This window comes from Manis pentadactyla, chromosome 4 (genome assembly GCF_030020395.1).
Source record: "Manis pentadactyla isolate mManPen7 chromosome 4, mManPen7.hap1, whole genome shotgun sequence".
In the NCBI taxonomy this organism is placed as follows: Eukaryota; Metazoa; Chordata; class Mammalia; order Pholidota; family Manidae; genus Manis; species Manis pentadactyla.
The window spans coordinates 49773987-49788464 of NC_080022.1; the positions used below are offsets into that span (position 1 = coordinate 49773987).

At 40.1% G+C, this 14478-nt stretch overlaps 1 long non-coding RNA gene across 1 annotated transcript in view; it reads right to left on the minus strand.

The window, feature by feature from the left end:
* Positions 1 to 3625: 3625 nt before the first annotated feature.
* LOC118925444 (uncharacterized) overlaps positions 3626 to 14478 on the minus strand; it is a 212878-nt gene continuing 202025 nt past the window's right edge. Inside the window, exons 4-6 of the long non-coding RNA XR_005030055.2 lie at positions 8762 to 9061; positions 7922 to 8148; positions 3626 to 5071 (exon numbers count right to left, since the gene is read on the minus strand). This is a non-coding gene — a long non-coding RNA (uncharacterized LOC118925444). The remainder of the gene's footprint in view (positions 5072 to 7921; positions 8149 to 8761; positions 9062 to 14478) is intronic.

A 14478-nucleotide genomic window follows, 5' to 3' on the forward strand; every position in this document is an offset into this window, starting at 1 on the left:
TCTGTGTCTTTTGATTGGTGCATTCAGTCCATTTACATTTAGGGTGATTATTGAAAGGTATGAATTTATTGCCATTGCAGGCTTTAAGTTTGTGGTTACCAAAGGTTTAGGGTTAGCTTCTTTACTGTTTTACTGTCTAACTTAACTCGCTTGTTGAGCTATTATAAACACAATCTGATGATTCTTTATTTCTCTCCCTTCTTATTCCTCCTCCTCCCTTCTTCATATGTTGGGTGTTTTGTTGTGTGCTCTTTTTAGGAGTGCTCCCATCTAGAGCAGTCCCTGTAGGATGCCCTGTAGAGGTGGTTTGTGGGAGGCAAATTCCCTCAACTTTTGCTTGTCTGGGAATTGTTTAATCCCTCCTTCATATTTAAATGATATTCGTGCTGGATACAGTAGTCTTGGTTCGAGGCCCTTCTGTTTCATTGCATTAAGTATATCATGCCATTCTCTTCTGGCCTGTAGGGTTTCTGTTGAGAAGTCTGATGATAGCCTGATGGGTTTTCCTTTGTAGGTAACCTTTTTTTCTCTCTGGCTGCTTGTAATACTTTGTCCTTGTCTTTGATCTTTGCCATTTTAATTATTATGTGTCTTGGTGTTGCCCTCCTTGGATCCCTTGTCATGGGAGTTCTGTGTACCTCTGTGGTCTGAGAGGCCATTTCTTCCCCTAGTTTGGGGAAATTTTCAGCAATTATTTCTTCAAAGACATTTTCTATCCCCTTTTCTCTCTCTACTTCTTCTGGAATGCCTATGATTCTTAAATTATTTCTTTTATATTGATCACTCAGCTCTCTTAAAATTCTTTCATTCCTGGAGATCCTTTTATCTCTCTCTGCATCAGCTTCTCTGCGTTCCTGTTCTCTGTTTTCTAGTCCATTAATGGTCTCTTGCATCTCGTCCATTCTGTTTTGAAGTCCTTCCAGAGCTTGTTTTATTTCTGAATTCTCCTTCCTTAGTTCTTGCATATTTCTCTGCAAGTCCATCAGCATGGTTATGACTTTTGTTTTGAATTCTTTTTCAGGTAGACTGGCTAAATCTATCTCCCCAGATTCCTTCTCAGGGGAAGATGTAGCAGATGCCGAAGCTGTCTGGGTTAGTCTTGTCTGAATCATATTTTTTTGCCTTTTCATGTTGACAGGTGCTATTGACTGTCAGCTGGGAGGGCCAAAATTTTCACTTACTACTGGCCTTTCTTTACTGGGGCAACTGCGACCCCTAGTGGCTTGTGTTGGGTAATTGCGTGTAGAGTGGGTCTTTGTGTCTTGCCTGGCCGGAAGGGAGAAATTTCCCTTTCTGTGGGCGGAATTTGTCTCAGGCTGCTTCTCTGCTTTCGCAGCGCCCGGTGGGGTGATGGATGGGGGGGCTGCTTGACTGTTTGCCTCCGTGAGGGGTCTCAGAGCTGTTGCCCAGGGGGTTAGTGCACCCGGTTTTCCCTGTAATTTCCAGCTGCTGTACTGTGACCTGGGTTGTTTCCGTCAAGCTGTTAAGTCCCTGTCCCTTTAAGACTTTCAAAAAAGCCCCCGCTTTTCTTTGTCACAGGGGCATCAGCTTCAGCACCCGCTCTGAGGTCTACCCCCTGTTCTCCCAGTATCCAGGGCCCCCTGGGCATATACTGTGTCTGCGCTCTGGCCCGGATGGCTGGGGCTGGGTGTTCGGCAGTCCTGGGCTCCGTCTCCCTCCCGCTCTGCCTATTGTTCTCCCGCCGGGAGCTGGGGGGAGGGGCGCTCGCGTCCCGCAGGGCCGGGGCTTGTATCTTACCCCTTTCACCAGTCGCTGGGTTCTCGCTGGTGTAGCTGCAGTCTGGCCACTGTCCTGCGTCTTCTGGTCTCTCTTTTAGGGCTAGTTGTGTTTGTTGTATTTTCAAAAGTATATATGTTTTTGGGAGGAGATTCCCACTGTCCTACTCATGCCGCCATGTTGGCTCCGCCTCCTGTGTCTTTTCTTTCAGCATGTCTCACAAGGCTGTAATCAAGTCTTAGGCTGCAGTCTCATCTGAAGGTTCAGCTGGGGATGGATCTGTTGTCAAGCTCACAACATGTTTATCAGCAGGAATGAGTACCTCATAGACTTTTGTGACCTGTTCCACCTACCTGTTAGCCAGGTCCTGTCCATGAGGCTTTCTCCACAAGCAGATTTCTTCTTCAGAGTGAGTAAACAGGGAGAGTGAGAGAAAGCGTCAGCAATATGGAAGTCATAGTCCTTTATAACCTAATCTTAGGAGTGACAGCCCATCAATTTTGCCACATTCTGTAAATTAAAGACAAATCACTAAATCATGAGATCTAGCCCACATACAAAGAGAGAAGATTACATAGATCAAAGACTTGAATGCAAGTCATGAAACCATAAAACTCTTAGAAGAAAACATAGGCAAAACTCTCTTGAATATAAACATAAGCAACTTTTTTCTGAACATATCTCCTTGGGCAAGGGAAACAAAAACAAAAATAAACAAGTGAAACTATATCAAACTAAAAAGCTTCTGTACAGCAAAGGACACCATCAATAGAACAAAAAGGCATCCTACAATATGAGAGAATATATTCATAAATGACATATCTGATAAGGGGTTAACATCCAAAATATATAAAAAGCTCACATGCCTCAACACTCAAAAAAGCAAATAACCCAATGAAAGAATGGTCAAAGGATCTAAACAGACACTTCTCCAAGGAAGAAATTCAGATGGCCAGCAGTTAGTATGGCCAACATCGAAAAGACAAGCAACAACAAATGCTGGAGAGGATGTGGAGAAAGGGGAACCCTCCTACACTGCTAGTGGGAATGTAAATTAGTTCAACCATTGTGGAATTCAATATGGAGGTTCCTCAAAAAACTAAAAATAGAAATAACATTTAACCCAGGAATTCCACTCCTAAGAATTTACCCTAAGAGAACAGGATCCCAGATTCAAAAAGACTTATGCACCCTTATGTTTATTGCAGCACTATTTACAATAGCCAAGACATGGAAGCAACCTAAGTGTCCATCAGTAGATGAATGGATAAAGAAGATGTGGTACATATACACAATGGAATATTATTCAGCCAAAAGAAGAAAACATCCTACCATTTGCAACAACATGGATGGAACTAGAGGATATTATGCTCAGTGAAATAAGCCAGGCAGAGAAAGACAAGTACCAAATGATTTCGTTCATCTGTGGAGCATAAGAACAAAGAAAAACTGAAGAACAAAACAGCAGCAGACTCACAGAATCCAAGAATGGACTAGCTGTTACCAAAGGGAAAGGGGTTAGGGAGGGTGGGTGGGAAGGGAGGGATAAGAGGGTTAAGGGGTATTATGATTAGCACTCATAATATAGGTGGGGCACAGGGAAGGCAGTGTAGCACAGAGAAGACAAGTAGTGACTCTATAGCATCTTATTATGCTGATGGGCAGTGACTGTAATGGGGTATGTGGTGGGGACTTGATAATAGGGGGGACTCTAGTAACCACAATGTTGCTCATGTGAAACCTGAGCATAAGACTGGTATATTAATGATACCCTAATAAAAATAAAAATAAAAACAAATAGAACAATTAAAAATAAATATATATATGTACATATATATATATATACACACACATATATATGTAACATTAAAAAAAGAAAAGAGGAGATTACACAAGGGGGTGACTAACATGAAGAAGGGATCATTGGCAGCCATTTTAGAAGCAACCTAGCACAGTGTTTCGATCAGTTAGCTATTGCTGTGTAAGTCTGGGGAGAGGAAATCCTGGGGCAAAATACATCTAAAAACCTGAATCAGTCAAAGGTAGAAATAAAGTTTAAAATCCATTTATTACTTAAAAACTGCAGTCCAGGGCCCTCTCTCTTTCCTGCTCCTGCAGAAGCAAAACTGGCCCTTTCCCTCACCTCTCAGGTACAGATACGCCCTCTTTGCCCAGGTAATTACCCATTGATATGGAGGTGACCTTCTCTCCACCCCTGAGGAATGATGCAAATGCCCTAAAGCCATACTTCTGTCCACCCTTGAGTGCCTGTTGATATGCAGATATACTAAAGTCAGGCGAGATAGTCTGGAAATATTACAATTTTACCCACATGCTGCACAAGTCACCATAAAACTCAGTGGCTTAAAGTAAAAATATTCCTTCTAACTAACATATCTGTGGATCAACTGGGGCACAACTTAACATCTCTGATTCAAGCTGCAGTTTCCACTGGGCCTTATTCTTTCCTGTGGACTGGGTGTAAGTTGCTTCACTGGAACCAAAGATGAAGAGGCTGAAAAATCTTCAGAAAGTCCTTCTCTGGGGAATAGCAGAAGTGAAAGAGGAAAGAGAGCCATGTGATAACTCTTAAGATTATCACACTGCAAGTCCCCCTCCATATCCTATTGGCCAAAGTAAATCTTATAACTAAACTCAAAGCAAAAGAACAGGAAAATATATATCCCACTAGATTTTCCTTTTGTGGGTGCAACTGCAGTCATAAGGTAAAGGTCAAGGATACAGGAATAGTTGAAGAATTAGGACTAATATTCTGCCTCCCATAGCATTGTTACCCATATTTTACAGATATAGAAATTATGGTGCAGAGAAGCTAGCTGAAATGCCCAAGGTCACAGAACTCAAGCTCTAATTTGTCTGACTTCAAAATTCATTTTCCATTGTTTTATACCACAAGACCTCAAGATGTATTCTCTGAATCGTTTCTTTCCAAATAAAGGAGTTTACAAATTGGCATCTAAAAATTCCTTTTGCAAACAGTCATCAGAAATTCCATTTTGCATTTCTGCCTCCTGTTTCACTTTATTAGCCTAAATTTGTAACATGGGCAGGAGCATGGAGACAAAATTGGCTCTGAAAATGAGAAAATGGATTTTCTTGTTATGCCTCTGCATTACAAATGGTCCCAGTCCATGGCAATCATGACTGTACCTGGAACAGTGCACAGGCCCCATGAATAATCCATGTTCCTTACACATGCTCCTCCCTGCAGGGCTGACTCAGCGACTGCTCTCCTACTTTCTGCAAAGCAACAGCGGCATATAGGTCAGGTGAAGTGTGAGGATGCAGCAACACCCGGAACGTCTGGCTGGATCTGGGAGGCAGACAAGGGACTTAAAAATCTAATTAGAGTTTAAACAGACTGCAACACTTCTCTTAGAACAATCCATTCCCTTAAAGATTCAATCTAGACTCCTTTATGTGGTCCATAGGAGCTTTTATGATTTCACCACTGCCTATCAGACCAGACCCTTGTACTCCCATTGTCTGACCTTCAACTTAACCCCTTTTCCCACCCCCCAACCCTCCACACCAGCTATACCTAACTTCGTACTTTCCCCAAAGCAAACGTATTATCTGCAATCCTTTGCATTATTGGTCCCTTTTCCTAAAAAATTTTTACTCCCCTTTGTCCCTTATCTGAATTTAATTCCTCATTTGAGGACTAGCTCAGGGGTCACTTTTTGCAGAAAACCTTTCCTAACCTCACTCTCACTCTAGTGTCCTGCTCACTTGGGGTTAGATTATCTTTGAAACATTTTGCTCTTATAGTCTTTATCAATCTAAATTAGAATCACCTCTTTATTTGTTTTCAATCCCACAAACATTGAGCCCTTTAAAACTAACAGTCTTGGTTCTGAATTCACATTGTTCTTGGCACGGTGCCAAGCAGTCATTAAATGTTTGCAGAAGAAAAGATTGGAAAAGAAAGGAAAAGGGAAAATAGGAAAGGAAGGATGGAAAGAGGAAAGGAAGTAGGGAGGAAGAGAGAGAGGGAAGAGGGAAGGAAAAGGTAAAAAACTAAGATTGTGTAAGGGAAGATATTTCTTAAATTGCATATGGCAGCATAACTATAAGGAGCTGTATTCATTTTCACCAGGAAAATGCTGACACAGGGCTTACTGTTCTCAGGACAAGCCTGTGTTTCCTTAAAGCCTTTTACTCAGGCAGCTCAGACCCACTGAAGTCCTTTGTAAATTGAAGCAAGATAAGTTTTTAAAGAGTGGAACCTCTTAGCAAGTTCCTCAGTGTGCTCCAGTGTGATCAATAACCAATCCAGGTGACAAATTAATGTTAAATACAGTTTGAAGAAAGGCAAGAAAAAATGTAGTAGGAGAGAGCTAGAGAAAAGTCTCTGCAGAATTGTGTTCTCACAGAATGTGTAAGGACCCTGCTGGGATTCTGTGAGTAAGAGTCACAGGGGCTAAGATGGATTGTGGGTTGGCGTGGAGATGATCGGTAATCTGACAGGTGGGAGGACCCTCTGGAAATGGAGTTCTCTTTTCTGCTGTAGAAATTGGATTCCCAAATCAATCTGAATAAGAGTTTCCAGGTAATAGTTGCAAATGCCAGTTGCTGCTGTTTTCGCTTCAACGCCACAACTGACTATGATTGCTTGATGGTTTTGAAGCTGCCTTTACGCTCTAATAATTGCCTTTCCAAATTGCAGCTGAGGCATTACCATACCTGATAAGGCTCTTAATTGAAGTCTTAGTATAACTACTTGGAAAACACATCCTTGGAAAGAATAGTTTGAATAGAAGATAGATCAAATATATTCTGCAATTATTCTTCTCAGTCACTATGATAAATGCTTCTCCCTACCTTCCTGCCTTCCAAAAAAGTCAACAACTTTATGGTAGTAAGGCTTCAAAGAGTTGCTAAATCTCTAAAACCTTTGCTTTTCTTAAAAAAAATTTTTTTATTTTTTGCTGTGATATCACTTAGCATATAGCTGAAGAGAGTTGCAGTTGTTATGAACTAGGGTTGCCAAGTTCCTGACCCTTGCCCTGACTTTGAAACAGTATTTATATTTGAGTTGAAACAGCAGTGAACTTAAACCAGCTTACTAGCTGAAATCCTTTGAGCCTCAGGATTTTTCTTTCGTAAAAGAGGAGAAATAACTTCCTTTTACTGAACTGTTGTGAGAATCTAGTAAAATTTGGTGAATAAAAAGCAAAGCAAAAGCTAAGCTCTTCTGTAAAGTTGGGGAACTATGGATCAGAATTATAATTGTGGATTGGAATTAGTTGAATGGAGCCAGAAAACAGAGTGTATTAGTTTCTCCTGGCTGCCATAACAAAATACCATAGATTGTGTGGTTTATATAACAAAAATTTATTTTCTCACAGTTCTAAAGACTGGAAGTCCCAGAGTAAGTCCAGCAGGGTTTGAGTTCTGATGGAAGTTCTCTCCCTGTCATCTTTGTTCTCACATGGCCTTTCCTCCGAGTGCAGAAAGAGCGTTCTCTGGTGTCATCCGTCCTCTTCTTATAAGGACACCAGTCCTATCAGTTTAGGGCCCCATGCTTAGGACTTGATTTAACCTTTATCATCTCATCACAGACCTTCTCTCCAAATACAATTGCATTGAAGGTTAAGGCTTCAACATTCGGATTTGGGGGGCATGAGCCTTCAGCACATAACACACAGGTTACCAATAGACTCCTCTTCAAAAGTACCTTCTTTTACCATTTACAGAAATCAGACATGGTTTTGGGTTCCACTTATCATGTTTTACACTGGTTAAACATCAACCTCAAAGACATCTCACTGCAGAACTAATACCTGTCTCTTCCCTGTATCTTCTACAACTCTCCTCTCCACTAACACTTAGCTAATGGTTGCTTGTCTGTTTCTTTTAGGGGTGGAGGTTCCTCTAGGTCAGAAGCCATATGTTATTTTCCATTTTACATAGCCAAATTATTGAAGATTCTCAATATGATGTGGTGAGAACATGACTATTTCTAACTTTTTTTCCATTTACACCTTCAACTTCATTCTGATAAATCACCCTTTCCAGTTTCTTTACAACATCTTGGGAGATTTTCATTTCTAATCATTTTTCGTGACAATGTACAGTCTAAATCTTTATAATTTCAAAACTGATTTGGAACTCACCTCTTCTTTTCTCAACTAAACCTTGCATTGTGATCCTTACATACCAGAGTAGGAGGTCAGAGATGAAGCTGGGTAGCCTGGGCTGTGTAATCCATGCAGGGAATTGGCATAGCTCCATGTAGAATATGGAATGCTTAACAACAGGGAGCAAGATTCATACAGTCACTGTAAGACCCACTCTGCCTATGGTTGTCCAGGACACAGTATGCACAACCACTAAAGGGAGCCCTGAATACATACTCATCTCTTCCCTCTTCCAGGTTTAATTATTCTTGGGTTTGATAAGAACACAGAGAAAAATAGAGGAAGTAGGTGTCATCATATATAACTCATCACATTTGATAATAAATGTAAAGGGATCCCATCTATGATCTTACACTGATTTTGTCTGGTGCATCTTTCCACAAATAATAATAATAACAAGTATAATAAATAATAACTATAATTACAATGATGAAATGCTTCTTGAGTACTCACTACCAGACTTCACAAATTCTAAAATATGTTCCTTCATATTCCAATATTTTCTGAACTGCAGTGCAGTTTATAATCAATAATGTATCACAGTTTAATTGTAAGCATTTTTTTTCCAAGTGGTACATAAAAGAATGGTGAATGCAACAGCCGATGGCCTCTGAGAACTGAGGAAATGCAGAATGTGAAAGACACAGTTCTAAGCACTTTCCATGTACTAACTCATCTAATACTTGTAGTACCTATGAGATTAACTATGACTATAATCCCACTTTACTGGTGAAGAAACTGCGATAACAAGGCTAAGCAAGCTGCCCACACTCACAACTAATAGGTGGAGAACAGAGTGAACTTTATGTAGATGGGTACATTGTGGGCTCTTTTGGAGTGGCATTTGACTTCTTCCTCACCTCTTACACCTCTGAAGAACACCTCAGAAAGGGACAGCCATGTCTCCTTCAGCCACAGCAGTAGAACATTCCCCAGCTGTCCTCTCTAGGTGGATGTCTCCCTCCATGCTTGGTAGTCTCCTGGACACCTCCACCCTCTTGCCATCGCTCTCCTTTTGGGGCTCTTTGACATGGAGCCACGTGAGCTGCTACGATCTTCCTTTTCACTGTCCTTATGACTGGACAGCCATTGTTCTATTCCGTCTTTCCTTGGTTTCATAGTTCCCTTTGCTTCAACAAACACCCTATGTCCAGGAAATCCTGTAAAGAATAAAATAGCATTCTCTGTACCAAGTAAACCTCTCACTTCTCAGGTTCACTCATCAAACACCCTCAAAAACTTTCCACCAGTTTCCACAGATAACATCTAAATAAGGCTAAAGTTTTTTCAGCTTAATAAGTTCACTCATCCAGGGAGCACATTCCCCACATCTCGTAGCGTCTGCAAAATAGTTCCTTAGATTTCCTTCTCATTCTCACCTCCACTCCTAGCTTTCAGATGAATGGCTTCACCACTGGGAGGCACTCACCCTTCTCTGTATCTGCTGCCCCGGTACTCTGAACACAGCTCTGTTCTAAATTCACAGTTGTTTCTTTACCTGGCACCCCAAACCATGAGCTCTGGAAGGCAGGACCTGTGCATTATTCTTTAGGTTCCCAGTTTGTAGAACAGTGCCCACTACATGAAAACCACTTAGTAAGAGTTTTGTTGTTATTGCTGCTATTTTTAGTGAATAAATACCCCACACTGGATGCTGAATCCAACCAGCTACATAACCTTAAGGGATTCTCACATCTCGGAACCTCAGTTTTTCCCTCTGTAAAGAAGAGATAATAATAACAGCTGCTTCCCTGAGTGCACCATCATAATATCACTAATACAAACACAATGGATGCATTTTGTTCCTTTTCTTTACTGGCCCTTTTCAAATCAGCACTATTGATAACTACATCTTAAAACTCTCTGCTCTCTTCTTTTTTCTTTTTATATTTCCTATCTTATTTCATTTCATCACAGGTACAGAGTCACCCAAGCCAGAAACCTGAATGTGATCTTTGAGTCTACCCTCTCCCTTATCCACCACTTCCAATCAATTACTTCTCAATCAATTACCGACCTATCATACAATTAGACTTTTAAATATTTCCTTTATTTTCCCATTGACTCTAGCCTACTATAGGCCACCATCACCCCTTGGGTTATTACATCATCATATCAGCAAATAACTCGTCTCTCTACTTCTCGCTCTCACCTACTCCAATCCATTCTCTATGCCAGTGTCATAAATCTGACCATGTCATTCTGTCCCTGGAAATGCTTCATGGCTCCCTGCCCTTTATTAATGGCTGACATTCACTGAACACTTGCTACCTGACTAACAAACAACTGTGAGGTAGGTATTGTTATTATTCTCATTATGCAAATGAAGGATAACAACTCAGTAGGCTATCAGTATTTCAATTGATTTCAAGGTTCTTAATAGAAGTATATATCTCTATATGATATTGCCCCTACTTGACTTGAAAGTCTTGCCTTAAGTCTCATGTTTCAATAGTACCAAACTGCTTTCCTGCACATTCCATGCTCCAACTTGACTAAGAGTCTTTATTCATGCTGTTTGCATGACTGAAATTTACTTTCCAGGCAAGCCCTCTTCTCTTTTCCTAGCCTCTTCTGACCCCCAAGGGGATGAATTCTTCCTGCTCAGTTTCTGACATTCCCATTAAGTATATTTGTCATTGTATTTACTATGATAGATGACAGAGAGAGAGAGAGCTATATTGATATATATGTGAATTTGTATACCCCTTTTTCTCCCAACATAGAGATAATAATGACTATAAAACAGTACTAATAATATTGTACTGTTAATAATAATGTATCACTCAGGGAATGATGACACAACCTAAAAGTGTGCATGTGTTAATTCCTAATGAGGTTAACTTAAACCAATGATATCAAGGAAATCAGAGCAAGCCAAGAAAATAAAATATCTCTCTTTCTCATTTCTTCTGGAATATTCTGAGGCCTGGGATCTTTGTATAATCTGACTGGAAATGTTTCATGAGGCCAAGTGTACCAACTACTGAGAGATCTGGGACACATATTTGTGCCATTTACAAAGCAATGAATGGTGAATAACACATCACCTTGCCTTGCTTGCCTACTCCCAGAACATGGAATATGCATTGAGTCAAAAAACAATACATGACATTGTATCTACAACAGCTAGAGTACATAGGTCAAGTATGAAGAAGTGAAAGTAGGTATGGCTCCTCACATCCAGGGACCCACTTACAGAATTTTGCTTCCCATCCCAAATGTGTTCTTGGAGATGGGAAACACACCCACCAAGGAACTCAATAATGGAAAGTCACAAACACTGAGACTCTGACCCAGCTACTTTAGCCATATCCTCCCAGTGGCCGAATAAGCAAAGAAGGCAGTTACTACATGATGAGGGCAGCAGGGAAGAAAGACCATATACAGAACTTGAGAAATACACTGAAGGGTCTTTAAATATTTCCATGCCAAGTAATAATCATTGATGGGTAATGACAGCAGCCATAACCCAACAAGATCCCTTAAAGGTTAAGATCCCTTAACTGCCTAAGGGTTAAGGGATCATTCCTATCAGGGATGAAGGCCTGTTTATCCCACTAGGCAACTAATGGGACTAGCTGCGGCTGAACGATGAGGAAAATCTAGACTGATAGAGGATGGATCTGCATTTCTCAAGAACAATCCCTAGTGAGCACCTACCATGTACCAGAATTCTTCACATCTTTTAGCTCATTTAGTGCTCCAAATTGATACAGGATCATTACTATACATTTATAGATAATAAAAACTGAAACCGAGAGAGAGAATGGAATCTCAGAATGGACCTAACTTGTGTTAGAAAACAATGCGGAGTAAATTATTTAACGTATCTGAAACTTTTAAATGATGGTAATTAGCAGAAATGCCTTTCTTAAAGGATTATTGCCAGGGTGAAAAGCAAATTATGTTATAGATGCTATTTTCCATATATTGATGAGGAAATTCAGATTCAAAATATAACTTTTAATAGCGCTATGTAGCATCTGTCAATGTACTACAAATTGTATGGCACAACTGTTGAGTCAGTCTCTGAATCAACTGCCTGCACAATTTATACTACACCTTACTGTGGATATTTGGGCAAAGGCAAAGAAGAGTTTTCAGGTGTCCTAATTCCGGTCTGCTGTGTTCTCACAACACAATTTCAATGGCAGCTGGTAGGAATCAGTAATGAAAAGTATGTTTTCAAAGGCTTGCGTAACCTGTCGCTTTTCAAAGGAGGCCAGAGCGGATGAGAGCATCAGTGTGTTAATGTGAACACAAAGTTTTCCATATTAATAAGAAGCCCTGGCACTTGATAACCCTCCAAGGACTTTTATTTCTGTTGATGGATAGTATGTAAGGTTAATTATACATACTAGATAAAAGAGTAATGGTGTGTGTGCAAATGATGCTGACATGCCTTCATTCAAATCAAAAAGCATTTGTGTTGTTAAGAGTAAGGTCAAAGGAAGAACCCATAAGAGCAGTGAACAACAACACAATAACAACAACAAAAATTATTCACTTAGTAGGTGCAGGTCTCAGGCTAAGAACATAATGTAGAATTTTGTGTAAGAAGTGTAAGGGCAACCTTACACACATGCCCAGACTCTTGTACTTCTAAGCACCCTTACCTTCCCTAAGAATATTATGAATGGTTGAACATTTTTTGGACGAACATGCTCATTAAGCATGAAATGTAGAATGTGATATATACATAGTTGGGTCTTATGATGCCTCATCAAAGGACAGTGTTGAGAGGGGACTGGAATTCAAGAAATCCTGTAGGTTTCACTCGGTTTCACTGGCTCACATAGGTGCACAACTAGAATTCTAAAAAGTGAAGCAACATGAACAAACCCACAGAGATTAGATTTCCCAAAGGGGGTTCAGTCCCATTAGTCTAAGCATGGGAAATATGCTTGGAACTGTTGTTTTCGGTAAAATTGCAAGAGGACCTGGAATGCTTTGTGGGCATTTGTGAATATTTAGTAGGCTATGAGGATTAACTAAGATTCTTGACCAAATTGTATGATGTGAAATATACTTTAGAAACATTAATCTTGCCACAGTGTGTAGGGAGGATTGGAGTGAAATATGCAAATAAATAGGACAATCAGTTAAGAGATAAAAGTAGTATAGACTGTACTATAGTCCAGTACTATAATACAGTATAGATTCATTTATTCTATTCTCAGTTTTCACATAATGTTATGGAAACCTGGGTTTGCCTGATAAAAGACCTCCAAATAAAAAAGTAGGTAGCCTTCCCACTCTCAGAAGATCTCATGATAAAAGGAAAGGATAAAGAATTCTGGGTAACAACATTGTTGCATGACAGAAATTGCTGGATGTCATCCAATAAACATTTGCCCCCATCCTTTCATTGTAAAAGAATGAACCCTGAAATTATTTGAGATATTTAGCAATGAATCTAGCTTAAAGACTGAATTTTCTAGACTTCTTGCAGCTAAGTGTGGTTAATTTTAAAAGACCTGGATAATGAGAAGAAAGTACAAAGCAGAAAAGCTGCTAAAGGAAGCTAAGTTTCTAAAATATATTTCACATTATGCTATTTTATTTGTCAAGAATCTTAATTAATCCTCATAGCCTACTGAACTTCCACAAATGCCCATAGCCCTTTTTTCCTGCCTTGCTTCCTCTTTGCCACCAGCCTGGAATGCAGATGTGATATTGTTCCAACAGCCATCTTGGACAGTGAGGTAACCTTAAGAATGAAAGCAATGTGCTAACAGTAGTGAAGTAAAAAATAGGCTGAATGTTTTATATAAGAGACAACATCACCCTTGTTTAAGGTACCATTGTTTTGAATTTCCTGTTATGTACAACTGAATCTAATCTTAACTGATACTGCAACTTTGCAAAATAAACCTTGGGATCCTGGAATTTACATTCTACTCCCTTAAGATATTTACTAGGGGACAGTCCATGTTAGAGAATCCTAGACATAATATCTAGCCTAACCTCCCACCTCTTATGGGACTGCAGCTATGAAATCTACTCTGAACAACCTCCCTCAAGACATTGTTTTCAATTCTGTTTCCTAAAAATCTCAACAACATACCCCTTCCTTCCCATTCCTACCACCATTGCCTTAATTTGGTTCCTTATCTTTTCTGTGCTGAATTATTGCCACAACTTCCTAACTTGTTTCCCTGTCTAGTTTTGCCAACCCCTCACTCCACCCTGTTGCCTACTGTCTTAATCAGCTCCAGCTTCTATAACAAAATTCCATAGACCAGGTGGCTTAAAAACCAACAAACATTTATTTCTCACAATTCTAGAATCTGGAAAGTCCAACATCAAGGCCAGTAGACTCAGTGTCTGCTAAGACTGCTTCATATAATGAACCACTTCCATTCATAGATAGCACCTTTTTGCTGTCTCCTCACATGATGGAAGGGGAAAAGGATCTCTTCGTGCCTTTTAGACAAGGGCACTAATCCCATTTATAAAGGGTCCACCCTCATAGCCTAAGCACCTCCCAAAGGGCCCACCTCCTATTACCTTGGGGGTTAGAATTTCAACACATGAATTTGGGGAACACATACATTTTATCTATGGCACCTAC